The 23,981-nt window shown below is 38.8% G+C and overlaps 1 protein-coding gene across 7 annotated transcripts in view; it reads left to right on the top strand.

Moving 5' to 3' along the window:
- PHTF2 (putative homeodomain transcription factor 2) overlaps positions 1–23,981 on the top strand; it is a 137,466-nt gene that overhangs the window by 15,975 nt on the left and 97,510 nt on the right. For 2 of the 7 annotated variants that reach the window (XM_069587792.1, XM_069587793.1), the window contains one exon: positions 23,814–23,866. The exons of 4 other annotated variants lie outside the window; for them this stretch is intronic. The gene's annotated coding sequence lies outside the window, so the exon portion shown is untranslated. Of the gene's footprint in view, positions 1–17,592; positions 17,640–23,813; positions 23,867–23,981 lie in introns of those variants that run through there. One more of the 7 variants, XM_069587794.1, reaches the window with a different exon arrangement.

Here is a 23,981-nt window from a genome sequence, read left to right as displayed (position 1 = left end):
CACTAAGCCCCCATTCCCCATTCTGACCCCTAACCCTGGCCCCTGGCATCTACCAGTATACTTTCTGACTTTATGAATTTGACTGTTCTAGGTATCTTGTGTAAGTGAAATCAAGTAGTATTTGTTTGCACCTACTCTATAATGTGTTTCTAAAGTTAATATTAGTCTTGCAAACAGATTGTATCTTCGTTTTCTCCTTGTGCTATACAGTGAAAGAAAGAAAGTGAAGTTGCTCAGTCGTGTGCGACTCTTTGCAACCCCATGGACTGTAGCCTACTAAGCTCCTCTGTCCATGGAATTTTCCAGGCAAGAGTACTGGAGTGGGTTGGCATTTTTAGTAGGTTCTCATTAATTATCTATTAGTTTATACACAGTAGTGTGATGTCAGTCCCAGTTCCCTACCCCCCAACTTTGTGTCCATACATTTTTTTCTCTGTGTCTGTGTCTCAATTACTGCTTTGAAAACAAGTTCATCTGTACTATTTTTTATAGATTCCACAGAAGTGAGTTATATACAATATTTGTTTTCCTCTTTCTGACAGACTTCACTCTATATGACAGTCTCTAGGTCCATCCACGTCTGTATAAATGGCACAATTTCATTCATTTTTAGACTAATATTCCATGGTTGTATATGTACACATCTTCTTTATCCATTCCTCTGTCAGTGGGCATTTTGGTTGCTTCCGTGTCCTGGCTGTTGTAAATAGTGCCACTGTGAATATTGGGATGCATGTGTCTTTTGGAATTATGGTTTTCTCCTGGTATATGCCCAGGAGAAGGGATTGCTGGATCATCTGGTATTTCTGCTTTTAGTTTAAGGAACCTCCTTACTGTTCTCCTTAGTGACTGTATTGTTCCCACCAACAGTGTTAGAGAGTTCTCTTTTCTCTACACCCTCTCTAGCGTTTCTTTGTAGATTTTTTTGGTGATGGTCATTCGGCCTGGTGTGAGGGGATACCTCATTGTAGTTTTCATTTGCTTTTCTCTAATAATGAGCAGTGTTGAGCATCTTTTCATGGATTTATTGGTCATGTGTATGTCATCTTTGGAGAAACGTCTGTTTAGGTCTTCTGCCCAATTCTTAATTGGGTCATTTTTCTGATATTGAACTGTATGAGCTGCCTGTATATTTTGGAGATTAACCCTTTGTCAACTGCTTTGTTTGCAGTTATTTTCTCCCATTCTCAGGGTTGTCTTTTCATCTTGTTTATAGTTTGCTTTGCTGTGCAAAAACTTCTAGGTACCCTCCCCCTTGTTTTTTCATTACTCTAGTACATAGGTCGAAAAAAAATCATCTTGCTGTGATTTATGTCAGTCTTCTGCCTATATTTTCCTCTAATAGGTTTATAGTATCTGGCCTTACATTTAGATCTTTAATCCATTTTGAGTTTATTTTTGTGTGTGGTGTTAGGGTGTGTTCTAATTTTATCTTTTTACCTATAGCTGTCCAGTTTTTCCAGCACCAGTTATTGGAAAGGCTATCTTTTCTACACTGTACAGTCTTATCTCCTTTGTCATAGGTTAGGGGGCTATAGGTGTGTTAGTTTCTCTCTGGGCTTTTTCTCCTGTTCCATTTATATATATTTCTGTTTTTGTGCCGGTACCATACATACTGTCTTAATTACTGTAGCTTTGTGGTATAGTCTGAAGTCAGGGAGCCTGATTCCTCCAGCTCCGTTTTCTTTCTTAGGATTGCTTTGGTTATTTGAGGTCTTTTGTGTTTCATACAGATTGTAAAAATTTTTGTTCTGTGAAAAATGACACTGGTAATTTGATAAGGATTGTACTGAATCTGTAGATTGCTTTTGGGATCATAGTCATTTTCACAGTATTGATTCTTGCAGTCCAAGAACATGTTATATTTCTCTGTGATGCCTTTGACTTCTTTCATCAGTATCTTAGAGTTTTCTGCATGTAGATCTTTTGTCTCCTTAGGTAGGCTTATTCCTAAGTATTTTATTTTTGTTGCTGTAGTGAATGGGATTATTTCCTTACTTTCTGTTACTGACTTATCATTGTTAGTGTATAGGAATACAAGATATTTTTGTGCCTTAATTTTGTATCCTGCAACTTTACTAGATTATCTGTTGAGTTCTAGTAGTTTTCTGTTAGAATATTTAGGATTTTCTATGTATCATATCATGTCATCTGCAGTGACAGTTTTCACTTCTTTTCCAATTTGGATTCATTCATTTTATTTCTTTTCCTTCTCTGAGTGCTGTGGCAAGGGCTTCCATAACTATGTTGAATAATAGTAGTGAGAGTGGACATCCTTGTCTTGTTCCTGATCTTAGAGGAAATGCTTTCAGTTTTTCACCATTGAGAATGATGTTTGCTGTGGATTTGTCACATGTGGCCTTTATTATATTGAGGTAGGTTCCCTCTGTGTCCACTTTATGGAGATTTGGGTTTTTTTGTAAATAGGTATTGATTTTTGTCAAAAGTTTTTTCTAGGAACAAATAAGTGACCTGGAGGACAGAATGGTGGAAATCACTTCTGCAGAACAGAATATAGAGAAAAGAATTAAGAGAAATGAAGACAGCCTAAGAGACTTTTGGGACAACATTAAACATACCAACATTCGTATTGTAGGGGTCCCAGAAGGAGAAAAGAGAAAGAAAGGACCTGAGAAAACACTTGAAGAGGTAATAGTGGAAAACTTCCTGAACACGGAAAAGGAAATAGTCACTCGAGTTCAGGAAGCACAGAGAGTCCCAGGAAGGATGAACCCAAGGAGAAACACACTGAGACACATGGTAATCAAACTGACAAAAACTAAAAAGAGAGATAAAATATTAAAAGCAACAAGGGAAAAATGACAAATAACATACAAAGGAACTCCCATCAGGCTATCAGCTGATTTCTCAACAGAAACTCTACAAGTCAGAAGGGAATAGAAGATATATTTAAAGTGGTGAAAGGGAATAGCCTAGAATACTAAGAATACCAGCCAAGAATACTCTACCCAGCAAGACTCTCCTTAAGATTTGATGGAGAAAACAAAAGTTTTCCAAACAAGCAAAAGTTAAGAGAATTCAGCATCACCAAACCTTCAGTTCAGTTCAGTTCAGTTCAGTCACTCAGTCGTATCCGACTCCCTGCGACCCCATGAATCGCAGCACTCCAGGCCTCTCTGTCCATCACCATCTCCCGGAGTTCACTCAGACTCACGTCCATCGAGTCAGTGATGCCATCCAGCCATCTCATCCTCGGTCGTCCCCTTTTCCTCCTGCCCCCAATCCCTCCCAGCATCAGAGTCTTTTCTAATGAGTCAACTCTTCACGTGAGGTAGCCAAAGTACTGGAGGTTCAGCTTCAGCATCATTCCTTCCAAAGAAATCCCAGGGCTCATCTCCTTTAGAATGGATTGGTTAGATCTCCTTGCAGTCCAAGGGACTCTCAAGAGTCTTCTCCAACACCACAGTTCAAAAGCATCAATTCTTCGGCACTCAGCTTTCTTTATAGTACAACTCTCGCATCCATTCATGACCACTGGAAAAACCATAGCCTTGACTAAATGGACCTTTGTTGGCAAAGTAATGTCTGCTTTTGAATATGCTATCAAGGTTGGTCATAACTTTTCTTCCAAGGAGTAAGCATCTTTTAATTTCATGGCTGCAGTCACCATCTGCAGTGATTTTGAACCTTAGCTTTACAAAAAATGCTAAAGGAAATTCTCTAGACAGAAAACAAGAAAAGGAAAAGCCCTACCTGAAGAAAATAAACCCCAAACAGTCAAGAGAATGGTAATAGGATCATACATATCAATGATTCTCTTAAATGTAAATGGATTAAATGCACCAACCAAAAGACAGACTGGCTGGGTGGATGAACACATGTGCATGTATGCACTTCCACATCACTCTGCTTGACCCCCTCCCCCAAATTGTATGTGATTTTTTTGTATTGTTAAGTTAATCATGTTACCATTATGGCTTGCATTTGTAACTATCTTTTATTTTTTTGTCTGGCTATTGATTGTGAAAACTGATAAACATCTTTTACTATTGTGATTAAGTAACTAGTACTCAATACCATTGTTAACAGAAAAATAATAGTACTCTGTATCACCAAAACTAAGATCTAATAGAAATCACTGTAATCACTTTTTAAAATCCAGATGCATATCAGAATTATCTTGATATGTTCCAGCTATGTTTCTAACCAGCAATCATGTTTCAAAACAGCTGGACTATATGATGATCTTTTATTTCTCTCTAGTTTGTCTTACTTTTCCATTTCATTTTCAGTGCTCCCATTTCATTAATTTATGTTCTCTAGTTTCTCCATCTCTTCTCCTTTTTTTTTTCCTTGATGTTCTTTCTCAAACCTTTATCAAGTGTAGTAGAAGAGCTTTTGTATACATAATATATATATATGTGTGTGTAATCATATATTTTAGAAAACATTGATTTTTGCCTAAATTAAAAAATTAGAACATTTTGATTCTACTTTTTGACTTAGTGTGAATAGAATGCTAGATTTCTAATTTAAAAATAGAGGTGCAACAAGCAACAAAGGTTTACTGCATAGCATAGGGAACTATAGTGAAAATTAATTTCAAAAATAATGTATGTGTATTTGTATAACTGAATCACCTGCTGTGCACCTGAAACATTGTCAGTCAACTATACTTCAATTAAAAAAATACATATTTTATTTAAAAAAGGGTTTTTCTGCATCTGTTGAGATGATCGTATGGTTTTTTTCAGTTTGTTAATATGGAGTATCATGTAGATTAATTTGCCTATATGGAAGAAAACTTGCATCGTTGGAATAAATCACAGTTTGATCATGGTGTATGATCCTTTTATTTTATTTTATTTATTTTTCTTCAAAACACAGTAACTTTTATTTTTTAATTTAAATTTATCTATTTTAATTGGAGGCTAATTACTTTATAATATTATATTGGTTTTGCCATACTTCAGCATGAATCCACCACGGGTGTACACATGTTCCCCATCCTGAACTCCCCTCCCACCTCCCTCCTCGTACCATCCCTCTGGGTCATCCCAGTGCACCAGCCCCAAGCATCCAGTATCATGCATCGAACCTGGACTGGCGATTCGTTTCATATATGATATTATACATGTTTCAATGCCATTCTCCCAAATCATCCCACCCTCTCCCTCTCCAACGGAGTCCAAAAGACTGTTCTATACTTCTTTGTCTCTTTTGCTGTCTTGCGTACAGGGTTATCATTACCATTTTTCTAAATTCCGTGTATATGCGTTAGTATACTGTATTGGTGTTTTTCTTTCTGGCTTACTTCGCTCTGTATAATAGGCTCCAGTTTCATCCACCTCATTAGAACTGATCAAATGTATTCTTTTTAATGGCTGAGTAATACTCCATTGTGTATATGTACCACAGCTCTCTTATCCATTCATCTGCTGATGGACATCTAGGTTGCTTCCATGTCCTGGCTATTATAAACTGTGCTGTGATGAACACTGGGGTACATGTGTCTCTTTCAATTCTGGTTTCCTCGATGTGTATGCCCAGCAGTGGGATTGCTGGGTCATAAGGCAGTTCTGTTTCCAGCTTTTTAAGGAATCTCTACACTGTTCTCCATAGTGGCTGTACTAGTTTGCATTCCCACCAACAGTGTAAGAGGGTTCCCTTTTCTCCACACCCTCTCCAGCATTTATTGCTTGTCGACTTTTGGATCGCAGCCATTCTGACTGGCGTGAAATGGTACCTCACTGTGGTTTTGATTTGCATTTCTCTGATAATGAGTGATGTTGAGCATCTTTTCATGTGTTTGTTAGCCATCTGTATGTCTTCTTTGGAGAACTGTCTGTTTAGTTCTTTGGCCCATTTTTTGATTGGGTCATTTATTTTTCTGGAATTGAGCTGCAGGAGTTGCTTGTATATTTTTGAGATTAGTTGTTTGTCAGTTGTTTCATTTGCTATTATTTTCTCCCATTCTGAAGGCTTGTCTTTTTACCTTGCTTAGAGTTTCCTTTGTTGTGCAAAAGCTTTTAATTTTAATTAAATCCCATTTGTTTATTTTTGCTTTTATTTCCAATATTCTGGGAGGTGGGTCATAGAAGATATATGATCCTTTTAATGTGGATTAAATCCTATTGGATTCTGTTTGCTAGTATTTTGTTGAAGATTTCTGTATCTGTGTTCATCAGTGATACTAGTCTTTAATTTTCTTTTTTGTGACATCCTTTGTCTGGTTTTGCTATTGGGTGATGGTGGCCTCACAGATTGAGCTTGGGAGTGATCCTTCCTCTGCAGTTTTTTGGGAACAGTTTGAGAAGGGTAGGTGTTAGTGCTTTGCTAAATGTTTACTAGAATTTACCCATGAAGCCCTCTGGTCCTTGACTTCTGTTTGTTGGAAGTTTCAATTTCATTACTTATAATTGGTCTGCTCATACTTTCTATTTCTTCCTTGTTCAGTTTTAGAAGATTGTACCTTTCTAAGAATTTGTCCCTCTCTTCCAAATTATCCATTTTATTAGCATATAGTTGCTTATAGTAGTCTTTTATGATCCTTTGAATTTCTGCTATATCAGTTGTGGATTCTCCTTTTTCATTTCTAATTATGTTGATTTGTATCCTCTCCCCCCCCCCCCCTTTTTTTTAAAATTGAGGAATCTGACTCAAAAAATGTATCAGTTTTGTCTCTCAAAGAACCAACTTTTAGTTTCATTGCTCTTTGGTATTGTTTTCTTAATTTCTGTTTCATTTATTTCTGCTGATTTTTATGATTTCTTTCCTTCTACTAACTTTGTTCTTCGTTCTTTGGTTGCTTTAAAGCAACTTGTAAAGTTTTGAAATTTGTAAAGGTTTGAAAAGGTTTGAAACTTTTCTTGTTTCTTGAGGTAGGATTGTATTCCTGTGATTTGCCCTCTAAGAACCGCTGTTGCTGCCTCCCATAGGATTTGTGTCATCGTGTTTTCATTGTCATTTGCATCTATGTACTCTGATATTTTCTTTGATTTCTTTAGTGATCTTGTGGTTATAAGCTTATTGTTTAGCCTTCATGTGTTTGTGTTTTTTATGTTTTTTTTTTTTTCTCCTATAGTTGATTTCTAATCTCATAGCATTGTGGTCAAAAAAAGATCCTTGAAACAATTTAAGTTTTCTTCAGTGTAACAGAGCTTGATTTGTGATCCCCGTGATGTGATTTATTCTGGAGAATGTTCCATGTGCACTTGAGAAGAATGTGTATTCTGCTGCTTTTGGATAGAATGTCCTATAAATATCAATTAAGTTTATCTGGTCTAATGTGTGATTTAAAGCTTGTGTTCCCTTATTTTCTATCTGGATGATCTGTCCATTGGTATAAGTAGGGTATTAAAATCTCCCACTGTTACTGTGTTACTGTTGATTTCCCTTTTATGTCTGTTAGTGTTTGCTTTATGTATTGAGGTTTTCCTTTGTTGGTTGTATAAATATTTATAGTTGTATCTTCTTCTTGGATTGATCCCTTAATCATTATATAGTATCTTTTTTTTTGTCTCTTGTAACAGTCTTTGTTTTAAAGTCTGTTTTGTCTGATATAAGTATCCATACTCTGGCTTTCTTTTAATTTGCATTTGCATGGAATGTCGTTTTCTGCTCCCTTACTTTCAGCCCGTGTATGTCAATAGGTCTCAAGAGAGGATCTTGTTTTTGTATCCATTCAGCCAGTCTGTGTCTCTGGCAGCATTTAATCCATTTATGTTCAAGGTTATTATCAATATGCTAACATCTTCTTAATCATTTTGGGTTTGTTTTCTATAGGTCTTTTTCTTCTCTTGTTTCCCTCTTAGAGAAGCTCCTTTAAAATTTGTTGTAAAGCTGATTTGGTGGTCCTGAATTCTTAGCTTTGTCTGTGCTTTGTCTCTCTGTAAAGCTTTTGATTTCTCCGATGAACCTGAATGAGATCATTGCTGAGTAGAGTTATCTTTGTTGTAGGCTTTTCTCTTCCATCACTTTAAATATATCCTGTCACCCTCTTTTGGCCTGCAGAGTTTCTTTTGAAAGATCAGCTGATAACCTTATTGGGTTTCTCTGGTATATTATTTTTTATTTTCCTCTACCCGCTTTTAATATTTTTTCTTTGAATTTAACTTTTGTTATTTTGATTAATATATGTCTTGTTGTGTTTCTCCTTGGGTTTATCCTGTGTGGGACTCTGTGCTTCGTGGACCTGGGTGGCTGTTTTCTTTCCCATGTTAGGAAAGTTTTTGACTGTTATCTCTTTAAATTTTTCTCAGCCGCTTTCTGTTTCTCTTTCTGGGATCCCTATAATTTGGATGCTGGTGCGTTTAATGTTGTACCTGAGGTCTCTGAAACTCTCCTCATTTCTTTTCATTCTTTTTGTCTTTATTCTACTCCTTGGCAGTTATTTCCACCATTGTATCATCTAGTTCACTTATTTGTTCTTCTGCCTCAGTTATTCTGCTACTGATTCTTACTTTTCATTTCAGTTATTGTGCTTCTTATGACTGTTCTTCAGTTCTTCTAAGTCCTTGTTAAACATTTCTTGTATTTTTTGGATCTATACCTCTGTTCTATTTGTGAGATTTTGAATCATCTTTACTATCATTTCTCTCTGAGTTCTTTTCAGGTAGATTACCTATTTCTTTTTTCATTTGTTTGGTCTTGTAGGTTTTTGCTTGGCTTCTTCATCTGCAACAAATTTTCTGTTATGTCATTTTTGTTGATACGTGGGGCTGTGTTCCTCCTGTCTTACTGGTTGTTTGGCCTGTGGCATCCAGCACTGGAATTGAGTGGACTGGAGTTTGCTGGCAGTTGGGTGGAGCCAGGTTGTGGTGCTGAGATGAGGACCTCTGCGAAAGTTCACACCAGTTAATATTACCTGAAGCCAGTTAATATTGCCTGAGCCCTGAAGTTCTCTGTTAGTCCAGCAGCTTGATCTCAGTGCTCCCACTGCAAAGTCTCAGACCTGACCCTGGCCTATGAACCAAGGACCTGCAAGCCACATGGTGTGGCATGAAAGAAAAAAAAAATACAACAAACAGAAAAGAGCAGAACAAGAAGAAAGGATAAAAAGTAAAATGAGAAAACCAATAAGTTTATTGGTAAAATAAAAACAAAGTGAAATGATAAAGCACAAGAACAAAAATATAAAAAATTTTATTTTAATTTTTAAGAAAATTAAAAATATTTAAAACTTTCTGGTGTTTCCATTGTCAGTGTTCTCGCCCCTACAGTGAGCTACATCCAACCTTCTGTTCCCCAGGAGGGCCTCCAAGACCTCTAGGTAGGTCTCTGGACCCGCTGTGTCAGCCCCACCGTGTTCCTTTCCGCAGCATCTGCTCTTGAAGCTGGCCTGGAGTACACATGGGCAAAGGGCTAGCTGTGGCGCTGGCTTCCATGGGCATGCCCACAGGGGCCAGAGCAGCAGGGCGAGGCTTTAGAGTGGGAGGGCATTGCAGGTTGAGCACTTTAATTTCTGACTCCACAAGATGTTCTAGGATCACCTTGTCATGTCTCTATACCAGCCCTGAAATTAGACATTTCTCTAAGGAGCCTTGGTTTCTTTACTGTAGTAGGAAAAAAAAAGTGAAAGCGAAATCGCTCAGTTGTGTCTGACTCTTCACAACCCCATGGACTGTAGCCTGCCAGGCTCCTCAATCCATGGGATTTTCCAGGCAAGAGTATTGGAGTGGGTTGCCATTTTCTTCTCCAGAATAGTATTTAAATATTTACTTGTTAGATATGCTTATTGCTACTGAGAAATTGTTGCATCTAAGCCCTCTTAGTGGATATAGCTAAGTGTATTGATTATATATGAGTATGTATGTGTGTGGATGTATGTGATACATAGCTTTACTTTTAGAAACTATTATTGAGTTAACCAGTGTCATGGCTGCTAAAAATTTAAAAAGTGAGTATACTCTTAGGTTGTATTACTAAGTGATCATGTTCATTATAAATCCACAGTTGTTTGCATTCTTCAGACAAATAGATTGTTCTGTTGGCCAACTAGATTCCAGGAATTTAGATCTTATCTGATAAGGAAGATGATTGGATGGAGAGAGGTTTGAAAGGCATGTTATGTGAAGAACAGTTGAAGGAGGCAGCTATATTTAATCTAGAGAAAGGAAAGATTAACAGCAGCATGTACTTGCTATATTATTTTATTTGAAGCCAGAAGATATGGTAAAATTCTGTGCTCATGTAGCGTATAATACAGGTGAGTGTAACTTAAGAAAGACAACCAACTTATCTTTACATAAGGAAATTTTCGAGGCAAACTCTCTTCTAATAGAGTGAATTCCCTTGAGAAATCCTCAAACTAAGTTACTGTCTTTTCAACTGGTAGAAAAGTTTGCCCATTTTCATATAATTAATTTGTACCATGAGAAGTTGGAAGTACTTGGAAGATGTCTAAGCATGCCATATTTCGTGGCTTGTTAGTTAATTGTATTGGCCATATTTAGTTAATTGTATGTGTTATGAGGTGCCTCATGAGGAAAAGGTTCTACTGTGTAAGAAACAACATGATCATAGTTTTCTCTTATATGTTTATAATGCACAGCAGCATAGGAGGCTCTGGGAAGCCCTCAAGTAAGGAGACTTGTTTGACTTTTTCTTATCTAGTGGATTTAGGGGATAGTTGAGAATAGAGAGGCAGGTGAGGTGGTCTGGTATTCCCATCTCTTTCAGAATTTTTCAGTTTATTGTGATCCACACAGTCAAAGGCTTTGGCATAGTCAATAAAGCAGAAATAGATGCTTTATGCTATATGCTGTATATGCTATATACAGGTCAGGAAGCAACAGTTAGAACTGGACATGGAACAACAGACTGGTTCCAAATAGGAAAAGGAGTACGTCAAGGCTATATATTGTCACCCTGCTTATTTAACTTACATGCAGAGTACATCATGAGAAATGCTGGGCTGGAGGAAGCACAAGCTGGAATCAAGATTGCCGGGAAAAGTATCAGTCACCTCACATATGCAGACACCACCACCCTTATGGCAGAAAGTGAAGAGGAACTCAAAAGCCTCTTGATGAAAGTGAAAGAGGAGAGTGAAAAAGTTGGCTTAAAGCTCAACATTCAGAAAACGAAGATCATGGCATCTGTTCCCATCACTTCATGGGAAATAGATGGGGAAACAGTGGAAACAGTGTCAGACTTTATTTTTTGGGCTCTCAAATCACTGCAGATGGTGATTGCAGCCATGAAATTAAAAGACGCTTACTCCTTGGAAGGAAAGTTATGACCAACCTAGATAGCATATTCAAAAGCAGAGACATTACTTTGCCAACTAAGGTCCGTCTAGTCAAGGCTATGGTTTTTCCAGTGGTCATGTATGGATGTGAAAGTTAGACTGTGAAGAAAGCTGGGGGCTGAAGAATGGATGCTTTTGAACTGTGGTGTTGGAGAAGAGTCTTGGGAGTCCCTTGGACTGCAAGGAGGTCCAACCAGTCCATTGTGAAGGAGATCAGTCCTGGGTGTTCATTGGAAGGACTGATGCTAAAGCTGACACTCCAGTACTTTGGCCACCTCATGCGAAGAGTTGACTCATTGGAAAAGACCCTTATGCTGGGAGGAATTGAGGGCAGGAGGTGAAGAGGATTACAGGAGATGACATGGCTGGACATGAGTTTGAGTGAACTCCGGGAGTTGGTGATGGACAGGGAGGCCTGGCATGCTGCGATTCATGGGGTCATGAACTGAGACTAGAGATATAATCTTCATACATAGTAGTCATTACATACACATGGTATTTAAACCAAGATATTTTGAGTGATTACCAAGGGACTGAGTGAAGAAGACAGATGTCAAGGAATGAGATAAGGGAGAAGATTGGAGTCTGCAAAGAAACTGAGGAGTAGCCAGCAAGTTAGGGGCAAACCCAAGAGAGAGGTTTTCTGGAGGGTAAGTGACTGCTGTTCTGACTGGAGGGAACTTAGTCAGCTGTGTTGTGTACTGCAGATTAGATGAGGAACTGAGAACTGACCATTGGATTTGGCAACCTGAATTCATTGGTGTCCTTAAAGGGAACTTTCATTGGAGTGTGGACAGCAAAGATATGCTTGGATTGAAGAGAGGAAGTAGAGAGATTGGAGGAGATAGCAAAATTTTGCTGTGAACGGAGGAACAGAAATGGAATATTTCCTTTTGTCAAGCACATACCTTCTGTGTATATAGTCATCCATTGGTACGCGCAAGGATTGGTTCCAAGATTCCCTACTGGGGATACCAAGATTCACTGGTGCTCAAATCCTTTATATAAAAAGGCATTGTACTGTATAGCTGGAGAGATTAGAGACCAATGAAAAGAATGAGTTATACATAGTCGAGCTGTTGGTTCTGCTTAAACGGTAGTTGTAGTATGTTAGAAAGTACTTTTCCTCTGTGGTATGGACTTGGATGGGCTAGAAATTGAACGTTGGTTTCCTGATATGTAGAAATCTCCCTCAGACACAAGAATGTTATGAGTGTAGTGGCTATTAAGCTGTGCTGCATTCCTGAATTTCAGGCAGTTTGGGTCAGTTGGCATGGTAGTTAGTAGTAATATGAAGCAAAACCCCCCAATTTCATTTTCATTAACCTTGAATTGATGATCTGAACATATTAATAATGGTATTATTACATGAAATAATTTGATCACCAACCATAGGTTCATTTAAAAAATATAGTTCACTTGTCCCATAAGAAGTTACCTGCTATATTTTAAGCCACATGTCCTAATTTTAAATTGGCCACTTTAACTATGGGGTGAGAAAACCCAGGGGACACAATTTGATTCTTACCACTACTTCACCATTAATCCTGCATCTACTTTCTTAAAACCAATTCCAAGTTCATTCCTTATATATGTATGCTTTTGCTGTAGTTTCAGTTACTTATTGTAAGGGAGTGAAGTTGTTAGATGCTTGTGTTTCATCCACTCTTTTTTGTTTATTTGTTTGTTTGTTTTTTTGGCTGTGCTGGCTGGCATGTGGAATCCTAGTTCACAGACTAGGAATCAGACTCACGTCCTCCGCACTGGAAGCATGGAGTCTTAACCACTGGAACCCAGAGAAGTCCCCACCATTCTTTCCCCTGGTAGTTTCAAATATTTAAATCTTATGTTGTTCTTCATTAAGTCATTTGAACATCATTGTTTATATATTCTCCTTTGTTTATATATTCACCATTTAATTTCCTGTGATGATCTGGTCCTAGAAGAGTTCCAAAGTAACTTGTCAAATAGGTCAAAACAAGGAAAAAGTCATTTTAGAGTGAGAAATTACCACCAGGACTAGAAGGCAAGCATGGAAATATATTTGATAATCCATGTGGCTTGACTGTAAGGTATGTTTGGATGGCAGATTGGAGTGGGTAGTTAGTGTGTGGAAGAAGGTAGAGATGATGGATGCTGCTGGTTATAAAAACAATGAATTTGTGATCAGCTTGTAAAGGAAGGGTCTTTTGTATACTGTGCTGATACAACTCTTTTATTAGGTAATAGGAAATTAATAGAGATTTTTTAAGAAGAGAAACAGAAACTCAGTATTTTAGAGAGATAAATGGTGAAAGTGAAGAAGTAGTAAGAGACCGTTAGAGTAGTCCTGGTAATAGATGATACGAGCGTGCACTAGGCATGTGGTAGTGGGGCCAGGGACAGGTTATATAAGAGATGTTTTGCCCATGTGACAGATAGACTATATTAATTTATCCCTTCATATTTATCTAATGGTTCCCATGTGCCAGGAATAGAATTGGTGGTGGTGGGAAAGGGAAGGAGACAAAGATTCTAGGGTTCCTTGCTTAAGTACTGAGTTGAGTAGATAGTAAATGAATAATAATAGATCAGAGGAGGGAAAATGCATTTTAGCTTTGTTTTTCCCTGGAGGTAGTTGTCGCAGATTCACAGAAAAGCTTAAGCTTGGCCTGTATTTTCTGTTTAGTATCTTGATTTTATGAAAAGAATTGAAACTGAATGTCTTCCTTTTACTTCCCTCTGTTAGAAATAACAGAAGTAAAATTGCAGCTGTTGTTAGTTTAGCATCCTATTTTAGAATATTTAAATTTTGCTTTTCAGTTGAGTCATTAACTTAAAAGATTGTCATTAGTACATAAAAAAATAAGTACTAAAAAGTAAATTTAGGGATTTGTGAGTAATAATGAGGTTCAGTCAGTTCAGTTCAGTTGCTCAGTTGTGTCTGACTCTTTGGGACCCCATGGCCTGCAGCACACCAGGCTTCCCTGTCCATCACCAACTCCTGGAGCTTGCTCAAACCCACGTCCATTGAGTCGATGATGCCATCCAACCATCTCATCCTCTGTTGTCCCCTTCTCCTCCTGCCTTCAGTCTTTCCCAACATCAGGGAAAGACTCTTTTCCATTGAGTCAGGTCTTTGTATCAGGTGGCCAAATACTGGAGCTTAAGCTTCAGCATCAGTCCTTCCAGTGAGTATTCAAGACTGATTTCCTTTAGGATGGACTGATTTGATCTCCTTGCTGAACAAGGGATTATCAAGAATCTTTTCCAACACCACAGTTCAAAAGCATAAATTCTTCTGTGCTCAGCTTTCTGTATGGTCCAACTCTCATATCCATACATGACTACTGGAAAAACCATAGCTTTGACTATAGAATCACATAATTTTACTTCACTGAAACCAAGTGAAAATAGGAAAAAGTGGGTAGGGGGAGAAGAGAGGGCAAAAAAATGGAATAGAATCTGGGAAAAGAGGTATGTGCAACCTTATACCAAATACTTCAGAAAGTAGAGACCAGGAAAGAAGGAGAAAATACTAGATGTATCTGTCAAGGTTTATAATTCCAGCCCCATATCCAAGAAGCCAGACAAAGGGAAGATGAGGTCTATAAAACATGAAGTATTCTCTAATTCTCTTCAGGGAGGCAGATCTAAGGGATGAGTAGGGAACAAAAAGTCAACAAAAAATCCCTAAAGACCCTCACATACTATTTGTGAGCCTCACACTGTCAAGGACCATTGACATTCTGAAATGTACTCTGGTTAAGGATAAGAACCAAAACCCAAGAAGATAGATAGGATAGTCCCCTGATGGGGGCATGTATCCTGGTAGAGGATACTAAATGACTTTTCAGCAGTGGCTGTTCTCAGTTTAAACTTTTCCTGACCATTGATGGATTATAGGAAAAATGATTAAAATAGTACTATCCAGTTCTCAAATGGAAGTTTGTGTGTACTGTGTGCATGAACATGTATCTACAGAAATAAAAGTGGTCCTGGGTGAGAAGGATGTTGAAATAGTCAAAGAGAACCTATTGGATATCAGAATAAGTAGGAGCTTCAGTGTAGCACTCCCCATGTTAAACATAATCAAGATTTTATTTTTTAATGACATGGCAAATGTTCAAGCTGGATTTAGAAAAGGCAGAGGAACCAGAGATCAAATTGCCAACATCCGCTGGATCATGGAAAAAGCAAGGGAGTTCCAGAAAAACATCTATTTTGCTTTATTGACTATGCCAAAGCCTTTGACTGTGTGGATCACAATATACTGTGGAAAATTCTGAAAGAGATGGGAATACCAGACCACCTGACCTGCCTCTTGAGAAACCTACATGCGGGCCAGGAAGCAACAGTTAGAACTGGACATGGAACAACAGACTGGTTCCAGATAGTCAAAGGAGTACGTCAAGGCTGTATACTGTCTCCTTGCTTATTTAACTTACATGCAGATTACATCATGAGAAAAGCTGGGCTGGAAGAAGCACAAGCTGGAATCAAGATTGCCGGGAGAAATATCAATAACCTCAGATATGCAGATGACATCACCCTTATGGCAGAAAGTGAAGAGGAGCTAAAAAGCCTCTTGATGAAAGTGAAAGAGGAGAGTGAAAAAGTTGGCTTAAAGCTCAACATTCAGAAAATGAAGATCATGGCATCTGGTCCCGTCACTCCATGGGAAATAGATGGGGAAACGGTGGAAACAGTGTCAGACTTGATTATTTTGGGCTCCAAAATCACTGCAGATGGTGACTGCAGCCATGAAATTAAAAGACGCTTACTCCTTGGAAGGAAAGTTACGACTAACCTAGATAGCATATTCAAAAGCAGAGACATTACTTTGTCAACAAAGGTCCATCTAGTCAAGGCTATGGTTTTTCCAGTGGTCATGTATGGATGTGAAAGTTAGACTGTGAAGAAAGCTGGGGGCTGAAGAATTGATGCTTTTGAACTGTGGTGTTGGAGAAGACCCTTGAGAGTCCCTTGGACTGCAAGGAGATCCAACCAGTCCATTCTGAAGGAGATCAGCCCTGGGATTTCTTTGGAAGGAATGTTGCTAAAGCTGAAACTCCAGTACTTTGGCCACCTCATGCAAAGAGTTGACTCATTGGAAAAGACTCTGATGCTGGGAGGGATTGAGGGCAGGAGGAGAAGGGGACGACAGAGGATGAGATGGCTGGACGGCATCACTGACTCGATGGATGTGAGTTTGAGTGAACTCCGGGAGATGGTGATAGAGAGGGAGGCCTGGCGTGCTGCAATTCATGGGGTCGCAAAGAGTCGGACAGGACTGAGTGGATGAACTGAACCAAACTCTACAAATACATTACAGGAAAAAAAAAAAAAAGACCATGAAAAAAAGAATAGGACTATCCTACATTAGCATAACTTGTATTCCCAAAATAGAAACTCCAACAAATGGAACAGAAAAAGATTTAAGGAAAAAAAGGAAAAAAATTTATGACATTAAAAAGTAACACTTGCAGGCTGAAAGACTCTAAACAGCAGGAAAAATTTCATGAAACAGTGAAAAAATGACTACACCATTGTAGTTCTTAACTTCAGAAATAAGCAGAGAATTATTTTGGAATCCTGGCCAAAATGAAAATCTGACTTACATGGGGAAGTGGGAGGCAGGTATCTAGCTGACTGCAGACTTCTCAGTTATATACATATAGTTCCAAAAGACAAGCCAACAACATTTAGGAAGTATTGATGCCCCCCCCCAAAAAAAAAAAATTATTGTGTATCAAAACTATTATATACAAAAGTATTAGATTTGGTTTGGCTGCTAATAATAGTTGCTAAAGCTGTAAGGATTTATAATTTTGGATATAAAAAGTATGGAGGAAGGCAGTCCAGAATTAGTATGGTGGTTTTACTAGGCAACCTAGTTTCCTTCCTGTCATGAATATACCTAGCTTCTGTCTCAAGGTCACTATCCATGGTGCCTGCTGTAACTTCGGCCATTAGAACAGCATTCCAAGGTGGAGGAAATAGAAAATAGAAAATAGAAAAGAACAAAGGATTTTCTCCAACTGAGCTTTCTTTAAGGGGCTTAACTTGGAAGTTGTACCTAACACCTCTTGTGTCTGGACCAGAACATAGTCATAGCCACACCTGGCTTAGGAAAGGTCTTTATCTTGGGCAGTAATGTGCTCAGCAAAATTTTGCAAAAGGAAGAGGAAGGTGGAATAATGAGAGTCAACTAGCAGTCTCTGGTGATTTTTATTTTTTTAAACAGACATTCTCTTCTTTATCAACCATTCTTCTCATTTGACCTTGACTTCTGTCTTTTCCACTCCATTTCAATTGCTCCTAAATCGGCTGTCTACAACGCAGGAGACCTGGGTTCGATCCCTGGGTTGGGAAGATCCCCTGGAGAAGGAAATGGCAGCCCACTCCAGTATTCTTGCCTGGAAAATCTCATGGATCGCTGAGCCTGGTAAGCTACTGTCCATGGGGTCGCAAAGAGTTGGACACGACTGAGAGACTTCACTTTCTTTTCAGACTTTCTGTTTTGTTTAACCCATTGATCTCTTAGCAGCCTACTCTTCTGTAAAAGACCCTCCTCTCTTGGCCCCTCTTTTTTCGCGTCTCTGAATAGTAGTAGACTTGAGGCTGAACCTCAAGTTCCTTTCCTTCTCTAATTATAATCTTCTTAGTTGATATGGCAGTCACATGATTTTATTGACATCGTCTCTGAAAGGCACAGGTGTTAAATTTTGTTTAGTTTTGACCTAAACCTGTATAGCCTACCTCTGAGTTTGTTTTTTTCCCCCAATATTGCTAAAGCTTCTTTTTGTTTTTTCCGTCAGGTGCATCTTTTTATTTTTTATGTTCTTTTTTCTGCTGCTTTATTTTTGGTTGCACTAGGTCTTTGTTGCTGCAGGGGCCTTCCTCTCGGGGTGAGCAGGGGCTGCTCTCCACTTGGGGTGTGTGGGCTTCTCATTGCAGTAGCTTCTCTCTCTGTGGAGCCCAAGCTCTAGGGCACCTCTTCCCAGTAGTTTGTGGAGCACGGCTTAGTTGCCTTGAGGCATGTGGGATCTTCCTGGACCAGGGACTGAACCCATGTCTCTTGTATTGGCAGGTGGATTCTTTACCACTGAGCCACCAGGGAAGACCCGCCCCCATTGCACCCCAATTTTAAATGTTGGCTGTGTATTCGTGACTTTTATACCCATATTTCTATCCCTCATCTTTATTTTGAGCTCAGACTCAAGGATCTAACTCCTTGTTGGACATCTTTATTTTTCTGTCTAGTAGGTAATGTCACCTTAACAAGCCTGAATCAAATTGTTTGTATTATTCTCATAAACCTTTTTTTTTAATGGGAGTCCATCTCAGAAAAATGGTTCAAATCAAAAATTTAGATTTCTCTCCCTATCCTTCCCTCCATTCTGCCCCAAACTAGTCCGTTCCGAGATTTTGTCGATTTTACCTATAAATAAAATTAAAAACTGCACACCCATTGCCATCTCTGTTCCTTCCATCTGACCGCAGCGTACTGTCAGCTTCTGTGTGAGATTGACTTTCTTAAGTAGCCTTGCTGTTTGCACTCTGAGTTCTTCAGTCCAGTCTTTTCTCTTCACAGCTCTCAGAGTGGTCTTTGCAAGTCAGATTATCACTGCTTTGCTGAAGTCGCTTCAGTGGCTTCCTGTCTTTATAATAAGGTTATTTGCTGTGGTGTCTGAGACCCTGTGAAAAGGCTCCTATCTCCCTCTCATATTTCACAGAGCCACTGTCATCTGTGTCCATTATGCTTGTGTCACACAGGCCTCCTTTCTGCTTCTGAAAAACTCTAAGCCTGTTCCTACCCGAGGGTCTTTGTGCTTCCTACTGTTCCCTCTGCTCAAGATGTCCTCCCTTGGTTCTTAGCCTGGCTGTCCTCATCCTTCAGATCTCAGTTAACATGTCGTTTTGGAGGGGACTTTGGCCATCTTTTCCAGAAGTGCTGCACTCCATCCCAACTATATCTCCCTGTGTATTTCCTTCATAGTACCACCTCAACACAAAATTATCTTGATGTTAATTTATCTTGTCCTGCTATTAATTTATCTTCTCTCTTTGCATTCTAATTTGTTTCATGGCAGGGACCTTGGTTTTTGTTTACTCTTATGTCCTTAGTTCCTGCAACAGTGCAATGTTAGTGTTTAGTCAGTCAGGTACTGGCTGAAACATCTCTCACGTAGTGTTTTTCAGATTTTATTCATGGTATTTTTAGTGAGTAATTTTTGATCTCTAAATACTTTTTTAAGTTCTATTAAATCCTTAAAATGTTGGATTATCATATCATGCATTATCATTTTGATAATGGAGTACCTGGAACACTAACTTAGTTAATATTTTAGTAGACACCTCTAATAGCGTATTCATATTTGAATGAAGTCTGAACAGTTGATGTAAAAAAATTTCTTTTGAGTAAATGAGGAAGTTAAACTATTTAGATCATATTTCATTGTTGACTTCTCCAAATGGCACAACAGTTAAAAATGAAAATCACTTACCCAGTACACTGTCAAATGAGTATTCAAAGGACCTCCTAAGTATTTAAAAGAAAAGAAAGCCCAAAGGAATGCTATCAGTAGAGATTTCATAGGTATGTGCTAAAGTTAAGAAGCTACTTTAAAGGATATACAGGGTGGGTTGGTTGTACACATCAGAAAGTTCTACAGACGGTATTCTGGGTATTAAGATTATACCTCTAGGGATTCTCTTAGATTTCACAATGGTGCAACATGTTTTTGTAAATATAGATTTAGAGAAAAGTTGTTCTGTCACCCAGTTTTGTCCGACTTTTTGCAACCCCAAGAACCGCAGATGCCAGTCCTCCCTGTCACTCACCATCTCCCAGAGTTTGCGCCAAGTTCGTGTTCATTGCATCAGTGATGCCATCCAGCCATCTCATCCTTGGACGTCCCCTTCTCCTGCCCTCAATCTCTCCCAGCATCAGGGACTTTTCCAATGAGTTGGCTGTTCACATCAGGTGACCAAAATATTGGAGCTTCAGCTTCAGCATCAGTCCTTCCAGTGAGTATTCAGGGTTGATTTCCTTTAAGATTGACTGATTTGATTTCCTTGCTATCTAAGGAACTCTCAGGAGTCTCTCCAGCACCACAGTTCGAAGGCATCAATTCTTTGGCGCTCTGCCTTCCTTCTTTATGGTCCAGGTCTCACAACTATATGTGGCCACTGGGAAGACCATAGCCTTGACTATATGGACTTTTGTCAGCAAAGTGATGTCTTTGCTTTTCAACACACTGTCTCAGTTTGTCATAGCTTTCCTGCCAAGAAGCAGTTGTCTTCTGATTTCATGGCTGCAGTCACCATCTGCAGTGATTTTGAAGCCTAAGAAGAGGAAATCTGTCACTGCTTCTGCCTTTTCGTTTTCTGTTTGCCATGATGTAATGGGGCTGGATGCTGTCTTCGTTTGTTGAATGTTGAGTTTTAAGCCAGCTTTTCCACTCTCCTCCTTCACCCTCACCAAGAGGTTCTTTAGTTCCTCTTTGCTTTTTGCCTAGAATGGTATCATCTGCATATCTGAGGTGGTTGTTGTTTCTCCCACCTATCTTGATTCCAGCTTGTAACTCATCCAAACTGACCTTTTTCAAGATATACTCAGTGTGTAAGTTAAATAAACAGGGTGACAGGCAGACAACCCTGTCGTATTCCTTTCTCAATCCTGAACCAGTTAGTTGTTCCATACAGGGTTCTAATTGTTGCTCCTTGACCCACATACAGGTTTCCCAGAGTCAGGTAAGGTGGTCTGGTATTCCCATCTCTTTTAAGAGCTTTCTACTGTTCGTTATGATTAACACAGTCAAAGGCTTTAGTGTAACTGATGAAACAGAGGTAGATGGTTTTCTGAAATTCCGTTGCTTTCTCTATGATTCAGCGAATGTTGGCAATTTGATTTGATATCTGGTTCCTCTGCCTTTTCTAAACCCAACTTGGTCGTTTGGAAGTTCTTGGTTCTTGTAATGCTGAAGCCTAGCATGCAAGATTTTAAGCATGACCTTACTAGCATGGGAGATGAGTGCAACTGTCTGATGGTTTGAGCCTTCTTTGATACTGCCCTTCTTGGGAACTGGGATGAGGACTGACTTTTTCCCATCCTGTGGCCACTGCTGGGTCTTCCAGATTTGCTGGAAAAGACTAATTTTTCTTAACTTAGGTGTTATCCACTAGCCCCCAAAACGTGGACTATGTGGTGTTTCCATGAAGGAAAATAAAAATTTCAAATACTCCTTTTATGAACTGGTATAATAGAAAGTGTGTACCTTTTAGACCTCTTTTTGCATTTGTTTTTTCTATCCTAAGATTAAAAACAATTTTAAACATATAGTTTGTGATGTTTATTCTTCACAACATCTCCATGAAATAAAGTCTGTTCCAGATGAATTATTTTGTAAGCTTTCAAGAAACTGGAGCGATCTGTAGGGCACGTGATTAGAACATAGCCACCCTGAAACTAGTGGAAGTTTTCCTTCTGTCCATACCACATTCCTTCTACCAGAATTTCACTTTTTCCTAAGTTCAGTAGCAGTATGGAAAAATTTGGTTTGTGCCATTAGTGTTTGTGTGTTTGTTTTTAAAGAGAAAACTGCCTTGTTCCTAGTTTCTGAAGTCTAAAAATTACTTATTTTAGCCTTGGAGGATGCAGCTGAGTTATATTTAACTATAGCATTGTACTTCATAGGTTTGCAAATCATTATATATTTGTTGGTTGATATGTCAGCTAATAAACCAACTATATTAATTATACTTCACTATAGTTTTGTATCTTTTACTATTAGGAAAAATGTTTCTCTGTTTATATTCATGTTGAGGTAGTACAGGAGTTTGACAGGTAGAGTTTTTAATTTTGGCCTGTCTACTAAAAATTGTCCCTCTCCTTCTGACACTACAAGAATGAAGTTGTTAGCCACTGACCTTCAACACACCCTGAGAGGAATTCAGGGCGGGGATCTGGAATGAGGCACTCTGTGCTCTTGGAAAAACTGGCAGTACAGGCCTTCAGATAGTTAGATACTTGGAGAAGATTTTATGAGCCCAATTTCTTGTATATTCTCACATCTGGAAAAAATCATTAATGGAGGCATCTGCTCCTTGTGACTAGCAACAGCCTTCTTGTGACCAGCAGCAGCCTTCTGCCAAAATGTGTGACTAACTACTCATATCCCCCTTTCACTAAAATCGCATACATACCAACCTTGCCCCCTACCTCTTCAGAGCTGCCTGAAAGGCTGTCTTTCAGGTTGTAGTCCTCATTTTACCCAAATAAAACTTAACTGACAACTCTTGTGTTGTTCCTTTTTTTTTTTTAAAGTCAACAGGCCCTTAAATTCATTGATTTGTGATGGTACTTTGGTTGGCATCTGTTTAATCTGATTTGTAAACATTTGTGTTTATTATATATAAAAAGGTATGGGAGAGTTCAGAGGTAATAAACACATTGGATTGCTTTTAAAGAACTTATGGGGGACTGGTGGTTCAGTGGCTAAGAAATAAAACTGCGGATAGTGGTGGGGCGTGTACAGACAAGTACACAAAAGTCTATACAAAACAGAACATGTTAAGTGTGATGGGAATACAGAACAGGATGAGAAATATTTAAAATGGAGGAATTTGGGAGAAACTTGTAGAGAAAGAGGAATTTAGAAGGCCTTCTTGAAATCCTTGTTTGGAAAGAGAAGAAGTGTTAATTTTGGCAGAGAGGTAGAAAAGTGGAGGAAGTATGGTATGATTGAAACGTGTGAGAAGATGGTAAGCAATAATGTTGGGTAAGTAGGGTAGTGTGAGATTTCAGAGGGTCTAAATACAGTTCTAAGTGCAGTGGGGGAGTGATGCTAGGTTGTTGAATAGCATAACAACGAGGACTCAAATATGTATCATTGATTTAGATAATATTTTGTAGTGTGTTACTAAAGGATTACATTATTAATGCATTTGTGTAGACTTTGACATCAGTTCAGTTGAGTCGCACAGTTGTGTCTGACTCTGCGACCCCATGGGCTGCAGCACGCCAGTCCTCCCTGTCCATCACCAACTCCTGGAGTTTACTCAAACTCCTGTCCATTGAGTCGGTGATGCCATCCAACCTCCTCCCACCTTCGGTCTTTCCCAGCATCAGGGTCTTTTCAAATGAGTCAGTTCTTCGTATCAGGTGGCCAAAGTATTGGAGTTGCAGCTTCAGCATCAGTCCTTCCAATGAATATTCAGGACTGATTTCCTTTAGGATGGACTGGTTGGGACTCCTTGCAGTCCAAGGGACTCTCAAGAGTCTTCTCCAACACCACAGTTCAAAAGCATCAATTCTTCGGTGCTCAGCTTTCTTTATGGTCCAACTCTCACATCCATACATGACTACTGGAAAAACCATACCTTTGACTAGATGGACCTTTGTTGGCAAAGTAATGTCTCTGATTTTTAATAAGCTGTCTAGGTTGGTCATAACTTTGACATAGTAAAAATGCTTTGACAAGGTATGGTGACTAAAGCAGCTTCAAGGAGAGAATTAGCTCAGGGTAACTGCCTGTGGCAATATTTGAATGTTATGCCTATGGTTAGCTCTATTTTCACAATTGGATTATTTTTATATCTTAATACCTTCTATCAGGTCATTTGATCAGAAGTTAAAATCCTCTTAGAATCCTGTGTTTAAGGTACTCAGTAAGTATAATATTCTACTTTTTTTCTGTAAATTAAACTTAGTGTCATAATTTAGCATATAAAGTTATTTAGCATGAACTATCATGATAAAAGAGATCTCTTCCTGGACAGTCAG

This window comes from Ovis canadensis, chromosome 4, assembly GCF_042477335.2.
Source record: "Ovis canadensis isolate MfBH-ARS-UI-01 breed Bighorn chromosome 4, ARS-UI_OviCan_v2, whole genome shotgun sequence".
Classification (NCBI taxonomy): Eukaryota; Metazoa; Chordata; class Mammalia; order Artiodactyla; family Bovidae; genus Ovis; species Ovis canadensis.
This window is presented reverse-complemented; position numbering and strand designations above follow the sequence as displayed.